The sequence below is a fragment of the Dipodomys merriami genome, unplaced genomic scaffold (assembly GCF_024711535.1).
Source record: "Dipodomys merriami isolate MVZ:Mamm:240054 unplaced genomic scaffold, mDipMer1.0.p SCAF_57, whole genome shotgun sequence".
Taxonomy (NCBI): Eukaryota; Metazoa; Chordata; class Mammalia; order Rodentia; family Heteromyidae; genus Dipodomys; species Dipodomys merriami.
Window position 1 is genome coordinate 1483510 of NW_027206146.1, and position 7787 is coordinate 1491296.

At 50.7% G+C, this 7787-nt stretch overlaps 1 long non-coding RNA gene across 1 annotated transcript; it reads left to right on the plus strand.

The window, feature by feature from the left end:
• Positions 1-1557: 1557 nt before the first annotated feature.
• LOC138812710 (uncharacterized) lies at positions 1558-7775 on the plus strand. The gene is made up of 4 exons (XR_011367628.1): positions 1558-1851; positions 2726-2849; positions 6766-7034; positions 7604-7775. It is a non-coding gene; the product is annotated as an uncharacterized lncRNA (long non-coding RNA).
• The last annotated feature ends 12 nt before the right edge of the window (positions 7776-7787 follow it).

The following is a 7787-nucleotide window of genomic DNA, read 5'->3' on the forward strand; positions in this document are numbered from 1 at the left end:
GTGCTAAGTCTTCTGACTGTATACCTCTGTTATTTAAAACTGATGTAGCATTTCTAGTTCCTTCCAGCACTGTTGGGCATTTTTTAAATCAGTTCTCTTGACTCTCCGTCTGCTTCCCTAACCCTCCTCCCTGCTTCATCCCACTTTTCCCCCACTCCCTTTTTGTGTGAGAGACAAAGTCTCCCCATGTCCCAGGCTGTTCCTCCGCTCCAGGGCTCACCTGTGAGCAGCTGGTGCTCACAACCAACTGTTCCACTGTACCTGGCTGTATTCTCTGGTCTTTGTCAGTATTTATCCTTTTTTGTTGTTGTTGTTCATTTCAAACTCATTAGCACTTACATTAGTTTAGGGTTGTTGTGTGTTTTTCCTTCTGTGTTTGTTTTTTTGGGCAGTACTAGGATTTGAACTCAAGACCTCAGCTTTTCTAGGCAGGTGCTCTACAAATGAGCCACTCCTCCAGCCCTTCCGTGCACTGGTTATTTTGTCTCTGGCCTGCTGTTCAAACTTCCTGTCAATAAAATTGAGTGATTTCAAATTTCAGTAACAGACATTAAACAAATACTGTTTCCTTAAAAAAGCAAAAAGTCAGGGTTGGAAGCATGGCTCAATGGGTAGAGTGCTAGCCAGTAAGAGAAAGCAGCAGGTACCAAGTTAAGAGTTCTGTCCTGGACCTAAAATAAAAGTCATAATTTCAAGGTGATGACCTATGAAAGTGTAACCACTGTAATTCTGTGATGACGAGGACCGTAGAGGTGGGGCACGAGAAAGACCTTGTCTGCCGTGTGTGTGTGTGTGTGTGTGTGTGTGTGTGTGTGTGTGTGTGTGTGAAGTCTTGTATTTCTGCAGGACTTACGCATCAAGTACATGGCTGAAAGCGGTCTGGTTTGGAGATGCTGTTTTTATTGCACTTTTCTGTATGACACAATGTCTAGATCTATGAGAGAGAGGTCTATGGTGTGTATGGAATGTAAACAGTTTCTCAACTTTCATTGCTGCTATCTGAGCTGTATTCGTTGGCCTCATTGGAGAGAGAGCAACAGGATACTGGCTTGAGTATTCCTGTGTCATTAAATGCAGAAAGCTCAAGAGTGTGACTGCAGTCCTGGTGTGTCTTTCTTTTTCTGGTGAGAGCAGTAGCTGGCCCCAGCTGAGAGGCGGGGCTCCCATGGGTGTGAGGGTGGCCTTGTCTGGCGCAGTGGCAGAAAAGAGGCTGCTTCCTGGAATGCTCTGTGGTTTAGTTTTGAAGGCCAAGGATGTTTAATCTGGGCTGGTGATGCAGCCCAGTGGTTGAGTGCACCTGCTGGTGCACTGACTTTAGAGTTGGGATGGCCAGGGTGGCTCTGTGGCAGAATGTGCCCACCTAGGTGATGCGGGGCGCCGGGGCCCATCCTGGCTCCATCTGAACAAAGTTCCTGTGCACTGCTTGGAAGCCCGAGTACTAACCTTTGTCTCTGCATCTCCGTCCCCAGAGGTCCAGCTTGCGCCAGCGCCAGGCAATTCCAAGATGTCCAGGCTCCTCACAGCTGTCTGTCCTTACAGGTTCTGTGTGACCTCCCTCCAAAGGCCCCACAGCCCCGGGACCTGGGGGGCCCAGCGTGGCCCACGAGGCCTCCTGAGCCTGCTTAGTACTGGTACGGCCTTGGGGAGACTTGGCCCCTTTCCCTGCGTGTCCCGGGCCTCACCAACCTTCCCGTCCGAGCCCTTGATACCCTGCACCGGCTTCCGGTCCCCGTGAACGAGACGCGAAGCCAGGTGGGCGCCGTGGACCACACCGCCCAGTGCGAGCTGGTGCCCGTGCTGGAGGACTGACCGCCGCCACCCCACCCTGGCCTGGCTGGGAATTCGGCCAAGGTGCGGGGAGGCCGGGTGAGGGGTGTGCGCGGGATGCAGTGAGGCCAGGTCTTGGGCTTCTCTGTGGGGACCTCTGCTGCCCTGGGCAGAGGATCCCTGCTGCCAGCCCTGGTCTCGGGGCTTGTGGCCCGCACTGGAGCTCCTCCCCACCGTCCCGGGGTTGATTGATTTGCATGCGGACACGCAGGCACGCGGATAAGCTCGCGGCCCTCCGCTCCGCCTGCCCACTCCTCTACAGTCCGTCCACCTGGTACCTTCTTTGATGCCCCCCCACCCTCGTCGTCCCCTCTCCCCCCCACCATGAGGTCCCGCCCCGCCCACTGGCGCCCCATTGGCCAGTCGCGGGAGGGATGGGGCAGAAGCTGCTATCTTAGTGGACACGCTGCAAAGGGAATCCGGAAACTTGACCAATGGAAATCACTCAGGAGCTGCTGGCCCCGCCCTATGAGCCACAGCTCCTATACAAGTCCCATGTATAGGTCTCTGCCCTTCCCCGAGGTCAGCCCCTTAGTCGCTGAGGTCGGTGGACGTTGGCCGAAACAAGGGGATCGCCCCCACCCCAGGGCTGAGAGCCTCGGCCTCCCTCACCTGAGCTCTTCCCCCAGGCCCAACTGGGCAGGAGGCGGGGCGGGGAGCCCTCAGACCCTGGTCAGTTCTGGGGGCCTTGCTTCGTCTCCCTACCATGCCACCGAAACCCTGCCTTGCCCACCATCTCTGGGTGCTCTCCCCGCCTTCTCCAGGGGGGTTACCCCGTGTGTGTGGTGTTTCTCCCTTGCTCCCCTGACAGGCCTCAAGCTGGGCTGCTGGTCTCCAAGCCTCGCATGGAGCCGGGCCTGCGGTCCCTGAAGTCTGACCCTCCCTGTTCCTCCTTCAGACACCCTGGACAACTACTTCCATGGCGCTTTGTCTGGGTACCTCGTTTGGAACATGCTCCCCAGGGTGAGCCTTACCAGGAGCTTCAACAAAGCCACATGTTTGACCAGCAGCCAACAGCCATGGTGAGGGCCTGGGGTGATGACGGGGGAGGCTCTGGTTACCCAGCTGGCCTACGTAGTGTATTTCTAATGTTCTGTTTCAGTGCTGGGACTTGAATCCAGGGCCTTGGGCAACAGAAGCAAGCGCTCTACCAAATGAGCAACAGTCCTAGCCCTTGGTTTTTGGATCTGTCCTTGAACTTGCAATCCTCCTGTCTCTGTCTCCAAGTGCTGGGGTTACTGGTGTAGCCACCAGACCTGGCCCTGAGTTTTATTCCATAAATTTTGCATCATGACCCATTATACACCTGCACAGTGGGCAAATTGATTACTGCTAGTACTGCCTCAATACGAATACCTGTGTAAGTGGTTTATCTGGTTGCAGTTGCACTACCCTATCCATAAAACAACAAAGCAGGCTGTCGGTGGCTCACGCCTGTAATGATAGCTACTCAGGAAGCTGAGATCTGAGGATCACGGTTCAAAGCCAGCCCCATCAATAAAGGCTGTGAGACTTATCTGCAATAAACTACTCAGAAATAGCTGAAACTAGTTCTGTGGCTCAAGGGGTGGTGGGCTAGCCTTGAGCACAGTGAGGCTCAAGGACAGCACCCAGGCCCAGAGGTCAAGCCCCAGGACCGGCAAAAGAAAAGAAAAAAGAAATACATGTATTGAAAGATTTCTAGATGGCCCTGAAAAGGGAGCCACAGCAATGTTTATCCAACAGCCGAGGCTGGGTCATCCTGCTAATGGAATGAATGACATTCCATATGACCTCCTGCTTCTCCATTATCCCCCCATATCAAGTCCTGCTTCTCCATCCCTCACATCACCTCCTGCTTCTCCATCATCCCCCACGTCACTTCCTGCTTCTTCATAATCCCCCCATATCACTTCCTGCTTCTTCATCATCCCCCCATATCACTTCCTGCTTCTTCATCTTCCCCCACATCATCTCCTGCTTCTCCATCATCCTCTCATATATCCTCCTGCTTCTCTATCACTCCTTCATATCACCTCCTGTTTCTCCATCATTCCCTCATGTCACCTCCTGCTTCTCCATCATCCTCCCATGTCATCTGCTTCTCCATCATCCCCTCATATCTCCTCCTGCTTCTTCATCAGCCTCCCATATCATCTGCTTCTCCATCATTCCCTCATGTCACCTCCTGCTTCTCCATCATCCCCCCATGTCACCTCCTGCGTCTCCATCATCCCCCACATCGTCACATGCTTCTCCATCATCCTCCCACATCACCTCCTGCTTCTCTATCATCCCATGTCACCTGCTTCTCCATCATCCCTCATGTCACCTCCTGCTTCTCCATCATCCCTCATGTCACCTCCTGCTTCTCCATCATTCCCTCATATCACCTCCTGCTTCTCCATCATCCCCTCATATCACCTCCTGTATCTCCATCATCCTCCTTATCACCTGCTTCTTTATTATCCCCCATATCACCTGCCCTCCATCATTCCCTCATATCACCTCCTGCTTCTCCATTATCCCCTCATATCACCTCCTGCTTCTCCAACATCCCCCCAGGTCACCTGCTTCATCATTCCCTCATATCACCTTCTGCTTCTCCATTATCCCCCATGTCTCCTCCTGCTTCTCATCTCCCATATCACCTCCTGCTTCTCCATCATCTCCCCCATCACCTCCTGCTTCTCCATCATTCCCCACAAGTTTCCTCTGCTTCTTTATCATTCCCTCAGGATTAAGGTTTCTGGAAAGCCATTGGATCAGTGGACATTCTGTATCTGGCTATTTTCTATGACTACTGGGGGAACCTGTCTGTTTTCAGCTTCCATCCTTTAAGATCATGTGAAGTGGGGAAAGGAAATCCCTGACAATAACTACGCTTGCTAGTAAAGAGGAGAGACTGAAGGGAGTAACCAAGAAATTAAATTCCACTGCAGTGGAACTGGAGATCACCAGGTTGCGAGAAACAAGCCAGACCAAGGAAGACAAATATCACATCTATTGTCTCATGAAGAATCTAGACCTAAACCAAAAAATGACATGAATGCAAAATGGTGTTTTTGTTTTTTGTTTTTTGAGAGAAGGGAATCAGAGGGTGAGATGTATCAAATAAAATCAAAGTACTGTATATACATTTATGAAAATAGAAAAGTGATGAGTAGTAGAAGTGGTGAATACGATGAAAGTATATATATATATTCATATATATATATGAATGGAAATAGCATAATAAATCTATCTTTGCAATTAAAACATACTAATAATGCACTGACAGTAGACACACAAATAGAAAAGTGGACTGGAGAGGAGAGGGAAACATTAATGAGTAAAGAGATTTTGTTTAGCCAAGTACCCATGGCTCACGCCTGTAATCCTAGCTACTCAAGAGGCTGAGATCTGAGGATTGCAGTTCAAAGCCAGCCTAGGCAGGAAAGCCTGTGAGACTCTTTTTTTTTTTTTTTTTTGGGGGGGGGTCCAGTCATGGGGCCTGAACTCTGGGCCTGGGCGCTGTCCCTCAGCTCTTTAGCTCAAGGCTAGCGCTCTACCACTTGAGCCACAGCACCACTTCCGGCTTTTTTCTTTTTGCTTATGTGGTGCTGAGGAATGGAACCCAGGGCCTCAGGCATGCAAGGCAAGCGCTCTACCACTGAGCCACCTTCCCAGCCCTGTGAGACTCATCTCCAATGAACCACCAGAAAACCAGAAGTGGCACTCTGGCTCAAGTGGTAGAGTGCCAGCCTTGATCTGAAGAGCTTAGGGACAGCACTCAGGCTGAGAGTTCCAGCCCCATGACTGACCAAAAAAAAAAAAAAAAAAAAAAAAGATTTTGTTTGAGATGATAAAAAAAAGTCCGGAAAGCAGTGATAATGGTTGCATGAATGTTCATAATGACATTGCCCACTGAAAAGGGCCATGGTGGTTGGTTTCCTATTAGGCATAACAATACATTAAAATTTAAAAATCCTAGTATGTTCTTCTTCATTGGAAGCAGTGCAAGAAGGTTTTCCTTCGGCTTGCTTTGACTTTGTTCACACAGAAAAGGGAGGAGCTGGCCGATGACCTGGCCTATTGCCACGACAGGAAGGTGATTCACAGGCTTATTAAGCCAGAGAACCTGCTGCTGGGTGTCAGTGTGAGGTGAACATTGCAGACTTGGGCTGGCCTGTGCACACCCCTTCTTGGAGGTAGATCAGGGTGAGCCCCTCCCGCACAGAACACCCAGATACAAACCTGGCTTTGTGCCGGGCGCTGGTGGCTCACGCCTGTAATCCTAGCTACTCAGGGTGGCTGAGATCTGAGGATCGAGGTTCAAAGACCGTGAGACTCCTATCTCCAATAAACCACCAGAAAACCGGAAGTGGCACTGTAGCTCAAGTGGTAGAGCGCTCGCCTTGAGCTGAAGAGCTGAGGGACAGCGCCCAGGCCCAGAGTTCAAGCCCCATGACTGACAAAAAAACAAAACAAAAACCTGGCTTTGTGTTTCAGTATTACTTTTTTTTTTTTTTTTTTTGCCAGTCCTGGGCTTGAACTCTAGGCCTGGGCACTGTCCTTCAGCTCTTCAGCTCAAGGCAAGCACTCTACCACTTGAGCCACAGCGCCATTTCCAGCTTTTTCTGCTTATGTGGTGTTGAGGAATCAAACCCAGGGCCTCATCATGCAAGACAAGCATTCTACTGCTAAGCCACCTTCCCAGCCCTCAGTATTACCTTTTTGAAACACCTAAAATATACTTATCCTTTTATTTGGGGGAGGAGGAGAGGCTACCGGTGTTTGAACTCATGGCTGTGCACTTAGTAGACAAGTACTCCACTATTTGAATCATGCTGCTAGTCTCCAAATCTTTTTTGATGCTGGAAATCTGTTTCATGAAGGAATTCTGGATGCTGAGCTAAATAATTGGGTGGTAATCTTAAAACAAGGACTTTTCAAGTCCCCCTGTCCTTCTCTTTTCAGAACCTGGAAATTGAGGCTGCCAACAGGTTCTGTTACCTCACTGAAGCCGGGGGAAGGGGACTTGGCTCATTCTGGGCCTTGGCCTGTGGTGTGCTGCAGGAGAAGGACAATATGTGGGACCCTGGACTATCTGCCCCCGGAAGTGGTTGAGGGGAGAACCTATGGTGGGAAGGTGGATCTATGGTGCATCGGAGTGCTCTGCTCTGAGTTCCTGGTGGGAAGACAACCCTTCGAGAACACCTCTCAAAATGAGACTGCGCATCCTGCAGGTACAGTAGCCACAATGGGAATTTATGGAGGGAGCTGGTTGGTGATAGCTCCTGGGCCTGCAGAGAGGCCCATAGAAGATTATGCACTGCCAGGCCTGCCTATAATCCCAGCTATTCTGGAGGTGGAGGATTGAGAATTCAAACCCAGCCCAGGCAAAAGATAGTGTGACTGTCTCAAGAACAAAATAAAAACAAAAAGGCTAAGGGCATAGCTCAAGTGCTTTGCCTTCATAGCATGTTGAAGCCCTAAGTTTAGTGTTCATTCAGAACTGGGGGGGGGGGGAGTTTATCTGTTAAGATCCAGGTGTGTTGGGGCACGCTTGTAATCCCAGCCCTCAGGAGTTTGAAGGAGGATCATGAGTTTCAAAGCCAGCTTTGGATATATAACAAACCCTGTCTCAGAAAAACCCTGTTTCCCCCGCCAAAGAGGAATGCTCTGAAGTGATTCCACGCATGAGAACATTAACCAAAGTTAACAGAACTTCTTGTTCCCTGGCCTGGTGAGGTGAATGTGAGGTGTCCCCATCTATGCCTGCGGGGGCCCAGGATGTGACCTCTACTCTTCTTAGGCACTAGCCCTCAGAGCTGCTGCCCCTGGGCCAGACCCTGCAGCATGGAACGGAGCCCATCCCTCTAAGTACTGCCTCCCTCTGTGTAGAAGACTTCGGAGCCACATCCCCCTCTGTACCGGCTCAAGGAGCTCACCCCCTCTGCCACCTCCTGTCCTGTGCTTGCTTTCAACACGCTGATTAG